General features: G+C 36.3%; 1 protein-coding gene across 31 annotated transcripts in view; it reads left to right on the top strand.

Moving 5' to 3' along the window:
- Positions 1-12,501, top strand: part of TENM2 (teneurin transmembrane protein 2) — a 1,469,731-nt gene that overhangs the window by 622,997 nt on the left and 834,233 nt on the right. The window lies entirely within an intron of this gene.

The following is a 12,501-nucleotide window of genomic DNA, read 5'->3' as shown; positions in this document are numbered from 1 at the left end:
GTCCCTGTATGGTCTTATTGGTATTATATATGTATATGTATCTATATGCATACAAACAAAAGTGTTTTTTTTAAAGCAGCGATTCAACTATAAATCCACATATCACTGTATTCTAATAGTGCATAAGAAATAGGTATTGAGGCCCTGATTCACTCAAATTTTTCAGAAAGCGCTGAGTTCTTACAGTATTTTGATCAAAGTATATGTTCATTAAAATTGAAACAAACGCTTGCTTTCACCCTGCCTCAATTACTTGCTGTTCAGTAACCATTCAGATGAGGAAGCTTTGTTTGAATTCTTTAATTTTCATAACACTTGCTGGAATTATGCCAATTTCGCAATCTATGAGATGGAGAATACTGATACATACATCAAGGATGCAGTTAAGCTTAACTAGTGTCTGTATGTGATGTACATAATACTATTTTTTTTTCTTTTTCTCTATAAATACTATTTCCTATTATGTTAGATAATGAATGTAAATGCCTTCTTACTGTAAATACCATATATTATCTCTGAAGAGATCTTCTGCCTTCCACTATTATTTTAGAAACCATTAGAGGAACCTTTTTAACATTTAAAATTTGGTTGCATCGCTCTGTCAGTTGCAGTGATTGCCTCATCTTTAAGGCTGGTGATGCCACAAGTAAGAAATGCGAGTGGTAAGACTTCTGTAAATAAAACTGAATGCCTTGAGAGAACATGACCCAACATAAAACAAAACACCAAATATAGGTTTGATGGTCTGAAACAGTAAGTAATTATGAATTCTAGGTACAGTCTTTGCTAAGAAATAAAATTAAAAGGCTGTGGTGCTTGGATTCTTCTCTTGAGATCCTCAACTAGTTTAGCTAAAATGGTATTGTTTGGTTATAGTGTATGACTGTGTGGGGTCAAATGTATTGTGCTTGTATTGTGTTACTAGACGCATTTTTGTAGCTTGAGTATACCGTGGCGTGTTCATATCATCTCCAGATAGGCAAACAAATATTTCCAAATAGGCCACAGCCTTTGAAAAGCAAGGTTACTAAGTAAAACTAAAAGATCATTGAAGGCAAGGTTGAGTGAGAATTTTAATACTTTGTGCTGCTAAGTCAACTCTGGTCAAAGCTAATCAGTGGGAGTTGTGACTGTATTAATACAAATAGAATGTGATAATTTCTTAGCTTTCTCTTAGCTGCGCTGTCATTTTCTCACCTGAAAGAAATAACCATGATTACAGGTCAATTGTTCAAAACTGCTCACAGCTGCAATCTCACTGCAACAAAGTGGGATCAGGTCACATTCCCTTGTTCTTTACCTATCACAATCCAGAGATCCTTCATAGAGTTGTTCTATAAGCAGTTTTTCATTTATCTTCTGAAGTCATGTGAACAGCGTACACATAAACAATGCTGTTATCTGAAACAAGACTTTGATTCACGATGTCAGGATTGTAGCTGTGATGTGTGGCATCCATTATCCAATACTTGATTTCTTTTTTCAAACAGCTAAGGGTCCCTAGAAAATATGCAGTGAGCCACATTCTAAGAGGATTCCATATATTATTCCTAACTGTAAAAGTGTTTCTAAATCTCTAATTTTCCATAACACCAACTTTTGTATTTGGGGGGGGGGGGGGGGGGGAAGCTGACTTTTAGTCACTTTAAGTTCATAGCATTACCACCATAGTTTTTGAATGTACTGTACCTGGTTTAGTTTGTGATGTTGCTGACTTTGCAGTGGCTCAATTATCAGTAATGATCTTAATGCTAAAGCTAGCACAAGCGCTACCCACCCAAATGAAGCACAGTAAAGGCGGGACGATTGTTTTCTTTCTCCTCCTAACTACCTGGTGAAGTCCATCTCTTACTGACTAGCACAGGCTGACAACTCTGAAGGCACCAGGGCTGCTCTGGTATTTTGGTACCTGCAGGTAAGTACTGTGCTCTTCCCATGCCCTGTGACAGGGCCAACAGTCATTGCCTTGGAACTCTGCCTAGAGGATGCTAATAGAAGAAACGGTGGCAGTTTATTTCTCTCCACCAGTGCAGCATCTTCTGTTCTCTTTCACAATGCTTCCTTGCAGAACTCCTTCCTAGAATGTTGTCCCAGTCCCTCTCTCACTTTACACGAGCACATGTCCTTTGTTATGTGTCCCTAAAACATAACAGTCTTCAAAAGGAATGGGATATTGGTGTCGTGCCATAGCTTAATCTTCCTGTGTTCGTTAAAATAGTCTGGTCCATGGATTGAGACATTGAAATTTCTCCTAGCTGTAGTTTAGGAGAGGCTCTGAAAGCACCTGGCAGCTCACTGGGCTGTGCTTCTGGAGCAGTTAGAAAAAGTGTCCCATAAAGTTAACATGCGAGCTGTATTAGAGAAACAATGTGTGCATACACATATATACAACGTGTACCTTTGTGTACGTTCATATTTCATTATTAGGTGTGAAACCTACATTTTTCTGACAGTGCAAGGGGCCTCTTCATGTTTCCTTTCTGCTTTTCTTTCTTGTATTTCTAAACCTCTGGTAGATGCTTATAGAAATATAGAAAGCAATACTTATGGCTGAAAGCACTTGCTTTTAAAAATAAATGTAGTCACACTGGTCTCACATGAAATTTTAAGTATGGCAATATTGTTAGTGTAATTCCCTAGGGTTACGTGCTATGTCTAAAGCCAGTCACAATCTAAACTAAAACCTGGGCATGTCTTTGAAAATAATGTGTAAAGATAAATAGTCTGACAGGCTGTTTGGTGAATATAAAGAGCAGTAGCAGATGTCTAATAGAAGCAGGGCTGTTGACATGGTTTATATCTTCTGAGATTTTTAGTCCTGGGTGGTTGTTTTTTTTGGGGGTGGGGAGATGCTGAGAACAGGAATCACTAAAGGCAGCAAAATAAATGGACTCCAGACCTTCAACTGCTGTTACTCAGGGGGAATGTGATGTTGCGACAGCTGCTGTACCTCTGTTTTGAAGTTCACCTAAGGTTGCTCTAAACAACAGAGCCTACTTGAATATCTTGAGCTAAATCTGAGGAGTGAGTGGCTGTCCTGTTCAACAACAAAACAAAGACCTAAAGAAACAAAAAGAAATGAAATAAACAAGCAAGCAAAACTGGAAGATTCACTGTTAGAAATAGTTTTTTTTCATTGCCATACAAAGCAATTGCATCTGTTCTTGTATTTAGGCAGAGCTAGAAGAAGGATGTAAAGCTGTCTAAATAAACAAATCAGAAATGTGGGAAGACTAAGTGGCAAGAAAAACATTAGAGAAATAGCTATCTCTGTTTGGTTTCTTTCTTTCATCTACTTTTTGCTCTCTTATTTACTTCCTCAGTTCCCTTTTTTTTTGACTTTTTTATAGTTTATAGCCTAGTTTATACCTCACAATTCCGATTTTGATTGAACTCCTTTTAGTTGTGGAGTCAAATTAGATGTAAAACTGATTCAAATAATGGAAAGAGTGGTTTCTCACTGGATTTAGCAATTAGACAAATGTTTTATACGAAGAGTACCTGTGTTCATTTGAGGTTTGCATATCTGCCTAAAATCAAGCCTGGAATTTCTCTGTACCTTGCAGTAGATACTGTTTGGTTATGTTAAGCGAAGTGTTTGCCAGGAGGCTGAGATGAAGCCTTCCCCGGTGTGCTTCTGGAGCTCTTCATACATAAGCTTTGTAACCAAATGTAAAGCAAAGTGATCTCGCTGGAATGGGTGGACCTGAGCTGGCAGTGGGAGATGTCCTTCGGACACTTACTGAGAGCACTGGAGGATCACTGAAAAATAGATGGATTTTGTTGCCTTTGTGTTTTATACTGGTTGAGTGTTAGTTGCTGCAAGGTGAATGACAGTGGAGGGAAGAAAGACATTGTCCATTGCCTCTTCTCTTGTGAACACTATTTAACAGCTTCTGAAAGTGCCTGCATTTTTCTTGGTTTGTTTTAACTTTGACTTGGTTGTCATATCTCTGTGAGCTTGTTGCTGTTGTGAGATTACTCTGTGCAAAGACTAATTTAATACTTGGAGGTAGACTTTCAGCTGGTGTAAATCAGCCTGTAATGTTCTTGGGGTTTGAATGATTTACATCACGTTATGATTCAGTCTTTACATTCAGGCTTAAAATTTATAAGCCAACCAATTTATGTTGCAACCATTTCACACTGTTCTGCATAACAAATATTTTTAAATCCATAGTCTCCTTGGATCCTAATTTTTGGGGATAAATTTTGAATTATATCTGTGTAGGTGGTCACCTTGTTGTTGATCATAGAATCGTACAATCATAGAGTGGTTTGGATTGGAAGGGACCTTAAAGATCATTTATTTCCAGCCCCCTGCCATAGGCAGGGACACCTCCTACCACACGAGGCTCCCCAAAGCCCCATCCAGCCTCCAGGCCTTGAGCACATCCAGGGATCGGGCATGCACAGCTTCTCTGGGCCAGTGGTTCACCACCCTCATAGTAAAGAGTTCCTTCCTTATATCTAATCTACCTTTTTGTTTGTTTGTTTGTTTTAAGCCATTACCCTTTGTCCTGTCTCTACACTCCCTGACAAAGAGTCCCTCCCCAGCTTTCCTGTAGGCCCCCCTTAGGTACCAGAAGGCTGCTGTAAGGTCTCCCTGGAGCCTTCTCTTCTCCAGTCTGAACAACCCCAGCTCCCTCAGCTTCTCTTCACAGGAGAGGTCACTACATATGATGAATTATTTCAGTGCTTTTCCAGACAGAATTCAGTTCTTGAAATTCCTTTAAACTAAAGGAGCATCATGTTTGCTGCTGCATACTTTTTGTCCACTGAGCTAATTACCAAGATGTGTGCATAAGAGAAAACATTTCTGTTCTCATCGTCCTTCCCTGGCTGTGATTCATTCCAGGTTGCCACAATCAACTGTTTGTAGCATCACAGTTCATTACTGTGTAAGTGATCTTGATGTCACAGAGTTCTTGTTTTCTTCCCCGTGTTTCTAGTTAGGGAGAGGAACAGACTGTAATTAGAAGGGGAAGAAGCTTCTGCTGTATGTATGCACATGCACAATCATGGAAATCGGCTGTGATAGTGAGGAGAATACAGAAAAATAGATGACTTTAAATAGAGTTATTAAAAGATGTGATGACTGAAAGAAACATTTTGAGGATGATGCTATGTAAAAGATAGATGCATGAACTGCATTTTAAGATTAATTTTGTCCTAAAGTGATGAAGTAGGATTAAAATTATTTATATCTGACTTAAATATCCTGACAACTTCATTGCAGAATATTTTGTTAACCAATAGATACATTTAGAGAGTCTGAATTCCAGCGCTGAGGTGAGGAAAAGCAACTCCAAATCTGAGAGTTAACATGTAAAATATAGTAGCATGAATCTCAAAACCAGGTGGTAACTACAGGTAAATTCTCCTTAAGGCCCAGCTAATCTGTCCACACTGCTCCCCACTGTGCAGGTGAGAGTGTTTGTTGAGCTGCACCATAACCAGGATGAATGAAATTATTACAATTTGAAACAAAAACCAAATGTCTTCAGTAGCAAAAAGGAAAGTCTGGGGTTTTTAAATCCAGTTTGTTTCCCACTATGGCCCCACAGCAGCTGTGCTGGTACCAGTGAGCAGCCCTTCAAAGAGACTTTGCCTGCCCATTGCTGGACTTGTGCTAGACCAGTTGTTTGTGTGGCTGCATAAACTGCCACAGGACCTCAAAATGATTGCTGTGGAAAAGTTTCTGGGTTGGCTTTTGGTTTTATTTGCAGATGTTACTCAGCAGTCACACAATGAGATGTGCTGAGGCAAGGCCCAGTGATGCGGCCTGCCCCAGGCCAGAGCATGCCAGCCCTGCAGGCCGCTGCCCCCCGGCCTCCTGACCTCTCTTGGGCCCTAGTGTTAAGGTTGTACTGAACAGCTGTGCACGGCCTGTGTTTTACTCATACTGCACTCTTTATTTTTAGAGTGGATGAAGGAACTAAAGGCCTGAAGGCCAGTCAGCTTTTCCCACGTGTATTCGAAGTATTAGATTAATAAAGATACAGTCTCAGGTTTCTTACAGAAGTGCTCCCTACTCTTCCTTACTGCTGTGGTAATATCGTGGAGTTTCCATTACCAGTAATGCAAATAGTTATGTTGTATAATCAATAGAGAGATTTCAGATTTTCTTAACACAAAATTAAAAAAATTAAAATCAAATGTTTGCATTTTTGCAGCATCAGAAGTATGATTTTAATACTCCAAAGTCAGTGCAAAAACTGTTCAATATTTTAAATATTTCACCATTTTCCTTCATACTGTTCTGTGCTGTTACGACATGACTACTAATGCAAATAGTATTTTTTTCAAAACTTTGAGATTACATTACTCTTGTTGGCGTTAGATGTCCAAATATTAACTTTGAAAATGTCAGTAGATGCATGCAGTGAACGTGATTTAATGATACTGAGAGACCATAACATATTTAATGCCTGATTTTGAATTTTCAGTCTGTCTTCATTAATGACAGTTCTCATTTAATTGACATTGTTTTTCCTAGCAGCTTTGCCAGCAATTTTGTGAGCATTGTTGGCAAGTGTCATTTCATTTTACAAAGTTTTTTTGTATGTATTATTCTACTCTTCCTTTCAGTAAATTTTTCTTTAAAAAAAAAAAAGGCACAACAAAAAAGCATGTAATCATACTAAGACTTTTTTTTGACTGTTTGAAGGATGTCTGGTATCACCAATAAACAATATGAGGAAATTCTCCAGTATTTTGCACTCTAGCTCAAAGTTTGTGAATCTATTTTCTTTTGATTCTACCACAGTACACTGATTTTCATGATCACTTCATTGGGCTGTGATACCATGTTTGAAGCCTTATCAGTACATTGTGCAGTCTCTCAAAATGGAGTTAAGGCCAGATTCCTGACTCAATATTTAAGGTAGTCAGCTAATCTCCATAAGGTGGACTGAGACTCATACATTTTATCTTACAGATAAAATACGGTGGCTCAATGGGCCTTTCGGTAGTTTGTATTACCACTGAGAGACTCTGCAAGTCTTCATTGCTTGTTTTAATTTAAAGGCATGGTTCTTCTGACAAAGTGATGATGAACTGTACCATTAGTAGTTGTTTGCTGTTTTTAGCATAACATTGGTTTCACCACAAATTTGGTTGATGATACATAAGAAACAAATGGGGAAATATCAGTGTCCAGTTGTGTGGTACTAGTATATTATGTTATACAAAGTAAAAAAGAAAACCCACCAAAAGTCACAAAAATAATTGATTTCCCCTGCTGTGCAGGAAAATTAGTCATTCGTTAAGGCATTAAGAAAGCAGGAAAATGTTGACTGGTCACTCTAAATGTTCTGTTGATCAGTGTCCGTGGGATGTGCATTCTTGCTACTGGACTCAGTCCCACTTGTATCTGTTTTGGAACATAACGTAGTGAACTTCAGCTCCCTTGTCCTTAATGTAACAGCCTTACATTGTGCCACAGTTTTAGTTTATCAAGTATAGTAAAGGAAGGTGCAAGTTTTATGAGTATCATTTTGAAGCCAATCTGGTGCAAATCAGTAAAATGCTGCCTGCAAATTAAGCCATTAATTAAATAAATTAAGCTCTTTCTTGTATACTGCTGTTGTTTTAAGGGTGCAAGAGGAGGTAAAGAAAATAAGTACAATTCGTAGTTCACATAAGCTACCTGGAGTTTTTCCAGTAGGTTCTGAATTGTAGTAGGATGTAAAAAGGAGGGTGCAGTAGGTATTGAACAGCAATACACACTGGTATGAATATGAATTAACTCAAAGCCAGACCTAGGTAGGATCTGTAAAGAACTCCATAAAAATTCACTATACGTTTTGCTGAGGTTCTTTGGAAATCAGTCTGGCCTACTGTATATATTTTTTAACACTTAACAGTGAGAACAAAACCAGAAGTATACAGAATTTTTAAATAATTCTTTTATGGTCAAATAAAAGATTTCTCAGGCTCCTCAGCTGATCAGACTTATTTATTATAGATCTATTTAAAGCACTCCATTGTTCTCCATAAATATTCATGTTTATTTTAATAAATGCTTTATAGATTTATTTTAATTCCACCTAAAACCCTCCAGTGGCTAGAAAACTTCATATTCAAGTCCAGGTGTACAGAAAAATGTGGAATGTATTTCTACGATGCTGCAGCATGGTTATTAAGAGTATTATTAATGACAGCTATTTTTGTTGTTGTTTTTGATTGCCACAAGAGAACACAGAGCTTGCAGCTGGGATTCTTTGAAGCAACATTCTATTCTTTAGGGAGCTGTTATTTCAATAAAAACAATGAAATCAGTTAGCATAGGTAATAAAATAATTATAGTAATTTATTTTGGCTATTAAGTGTTGAATCCCCTTAGCTAATCATCCACTTAAAACTGTTACTCAAAGTGCCCTGGTTGCTTTTGCCTTGAACATCATGAATTCTGATGCACTGATAAATCCATTTTAATAAATTCCTGCTGTGCTTTTCTACTAGTGTTAATTAGAACACTATCAATAATGTTGTTAATGTTCTGTTACCTAAAAAACTAGTAAAGAATATTTCCCATTGTCCCATCAACAAGAACATTCATTCCTTGACTTTTTTGTACCTGGTTGCAACCGTACTTGAAGCTCACTTGCAGTTACAAAAAACGTATTGTTCATGAGCAGGGAAACCCTGTATGTGGTCTCGCTGGAAAGTCCTTCTGGCATGTGTGTCAACAGAAGCACCTATCTTTCAATATATGGTCAGCACAATAACTACTGCTCTGAAACCAAAATAAATTATCTTTAATTAATTCAAGCTTTGCTTTATCTTAGTTTATTACGACTTACAATAAACCTTTTAAATGACCAAAACAGACAAAGCTTGTGTCTGTCTTACCTCAGAAAATAGTGTTAGTCATGCATAAGAGAACATGTCTGGTTCGTTCTTTCTTTCTTTTATACAGCAAGAGCCCGGGGAATCTGAAACAAGCCTGGTTCTAATTACTGTTTTAGATAATAAAGAATGACTGTATTTATTTACAGAGATCAGAATTTGACTTTCATAATGTTATTGCTAAAGTACTAGTGAAGAATTTAATCATTATAGATTAACTGACACCATATAAACTCTACCATCTTCAGAGTAAAACACCATTTTTAGTGTTTTGACATCATGTCTCCAGAATGTACTCAAATAACCATTTCCTAAGACACAAGACAGTAGAAAACTATTGAGTGAAAGCCTCAGACAGACATCTCTGTATAACGTAGATGAACACCCATATATATGGGTTATAGAATTGAGATACTAACAATATGTCTATAAATCTATGATCTAAAATCAATAGAAATCAGAAATAAATGTTCCGAAGACTTCAGAGACTTGTGGTCAAATTTCCTGGGCCAAGTCCAGCAAGAGCAGTAAACATGATGAAGTGCACATCTGTGAATAGTTCGAGTGAGATTCGCCCTTGCATAAAGCAGTCTCATTCCTTTTCTCTATACCAGAGCCTTGCACGCATATGACAAAATGAAAAATTCCTCAGTGAAAAACTCTGTATAAGCAGCGACAATCCATACTGAAGTCAGTACTGCAGTGGCAATTTTAGCTACTTTACCACTGTGTTTTATCTCTTAGCACACAAAAAGCAAGAGCTTCAGAAGTAGTAGATCTACTCAAGGAAGATGGCTGAATTTTGAAGATCAAAAAGTGACTCTAGGATCAAGGCAGTGCAGAATGTGATTTTTTAGATGTTTGGGCTTCATAATGATGATCATAAGAGTTTGGAAAAGCTGGCAGCTTGGTTATTTGGGATGGCAGTTGTTTTGTTCTGTTTGTTTGTTGGTATTCGGGCTTGTAATGCTTGTGAGTGGTGAACATTTTCAGTGAGGTTTCACTTACTGGTTCTCCTAAGAAGTGCAGGGACAACCTTTACTTCAGGATTCCACTGGAATTGAAGAAAACATCTGTTTATTCTGAAAATTTGAAGGAAAACAAAACAAACAAAAAAAAACAGCTGTCCTCTTGTTAGGTGTGCAGATTTCACACCACATTTAAATGGTAAAATAGTGCTCAAAAATTGAACAAAATCTGTGTTAGAATTGATGCATGACTGAATCCATTTTCTAGCTCTATGCTTTTAGATATGACTGACTTAAAACTCAGGATATTGGGAAGAGTACAAGTAAGGGATATCCACATTTCTGTCTCTTTTGTGAGCTGTTTAGCTCTTTTTTGTGGGCATAGAAGTCAACATCTTTTGGGAGTTTCAGTTGAGGACTGAATAGGACTCATAACTATGCATCACTTTACTCCTTTACAAATCACATCTTACTCACAATGAAGTACCAAAAATTACCAGCTTTCATAAAAAAAAGATTTGAATTAAACTACACTGCCTAAGTAACTTCTACAGTTACTATAGAATATAACGACAAGCGTTCTGATACATTTTTTTTTTTTTTTTTAAAGAAAGCCTTTAAAATGTGTTCGTTCTGTTTCTGTGAGTCTTTAATGGATGAAATATGCTTTTTCTTTTTTGGTGTTTTTTCTTTTTTCCCCCTTTCTGACTGTTAATACCAATTGCAGAGGTTCTTTCTTGTTTATCATGCTTCCAAATGTATTATTTTCTTACATAGCTTGATAGGAGCACTATCGAAGTTGTCTTCAACCTAGAAGTGAGAGAGTGGTGAGATTACATGTTTATTGCTGCCCATGAATGAATTCTGCAATGCACTGCTTCAGACCACTTACAGCATAAAATCAAAATAAATATATTCTTCTGTTCAGTTTGATAACAGTTATAAAGAATCTGGAGTATCAGTCTTCCAGTCACAATTGCTGTAAATAGTCTCTTAATTGTTTGTTTATATTTTATTTGATTTAAATAAGACAGACCTAAGGCTTCTTGGCAATGTAAAGAACTCTTCCAGCAATTACTCTGCTTAAAAAACGGAAAGTTAAGGTCTAATCTGATAAACATAGGTGTGATTAAATTTTGTAACATAATTGTCTTCAGTGGGAGTAGTAAAAACCTAAATACAAATACAATTGTTCATTGCTCCATGCGTTTAAAATATAATCTGGTTATTTTAATGGTTTACAGATTGTCATTTCATATCCTGTCATTTATTTTGTAATTTTCCTGAATAGAAAAATGCAATTTTTAGTTTACTTTGCATTAACAATGCAACTAGTAAAAGTTAGTATTAACCATAAATTGTGCCATAGGTTTCTTTAAGCCTCTGCTCTAGAGATCATTTGGTTACAGAGAATTACAGCTCCCATATACGTAAAGAAAAAAGCTTGAAAACGTAATAAAAAATATTTTATAGAGACAAAATAAATAAGATTCCAATAAGCACTGTCTTAAAGGTCGTATATTTTAAAGGCAGTGTCGTGTTGTGGAACAGCTTGGTAATAGTTTTTAAGTACTTTTGTTCATCAGTATTTAATTTGAGGTCTCCTTCCAGTGTTAGACCTTATTTATCTTGTTTTGATAAATGCTAGAAATGGCAGTAATACAAGAAATAGGAATTTTCAAGCCAAAGAACATATAAATGTGATGGTTAATTTAGGGATACCACTGTATAAAATCTTCCATTTAGAAAAAAAGTCACTCTGTGCTTATGGACAAACAGTACAGTACCCACAGAATTTTTCAGTCAACATGAAGCTTTTCCTCTGTTAAAATGCAGCAAAATTTGTTCACTTAGAAGCAAGAAAAAATTTCTGTAAGTGATGGATTTAACACACTGGATAACCTTTTCATTAGACGATTATGTGTTTCAGTCCATGGGATTTGAAGTATATATTTTTTGTAGTACGTTTTCAGATGTCAATGACCCTATTTCATGGAATATAAGTCACACTGTGAATTTAAAGATCTGAAGAAAATTGATAGATGAGACATTGAAGACTCTTATATCACCTGAAAATATTTTTTTCATTTTTTCTTTTTTTTAATCTTCCTCCTGAAAACTCAAACCAAACATCAAAAAATTATTGAAAGTCTTGGATAATAATTACTAGATTGCATTTTACTATAAAGACCTTTTGTATCCTAGCAGTATTTAAAGTACTAATCCACTAGGTACAATACCTTTGGGTAAGACATGAGTAATGTAAGAGAGAGTTAATCCATTGAGCAATAGGAGTATTGCTCTACATCAGTTTTGAAACTCTTCTTTTACCTTCATAGTCAGTAAAACCCAAACTGTATAGACACAATTCATATTAAACTATTTAAAAGAATTAGCATAATTACATTTATAATTACATATGCATGCATTAGGTGTTAATAGTAGGGGAGACATTTTCACAGAAATAACTTTCACTAGCACCTTAATCAAAATAAAAGAAATTAGACTTAAATATGTTTGAATACGTTTTCTCCCCATGATTCCTGTATATGTGTACAAAATAGTGATCTTTCTCCTGTCTATTTCTCACCTGTTGTGTAGGTTTGAAAGTTCAGTCTTAGACACTTAGAATTTTAACAATGAATCCCATTCTCAAAAGTACATGATTAGGAATTTAAAC

Source organism: Anser brachyrhynchus (assembly GCF_964034855.1).
Source record: "Anser brachyrhynchus genome assembly, chromosome: 14".
Lineage (NCBI taxonomy): Eukaryota > Metazoa > Chordata > Aves > Anseriformes > Anatidae > Anser > Anser brachyrhynchus.
This window is presented reverse-complemented; position numbering and strand designations above follow the sequence as displayed.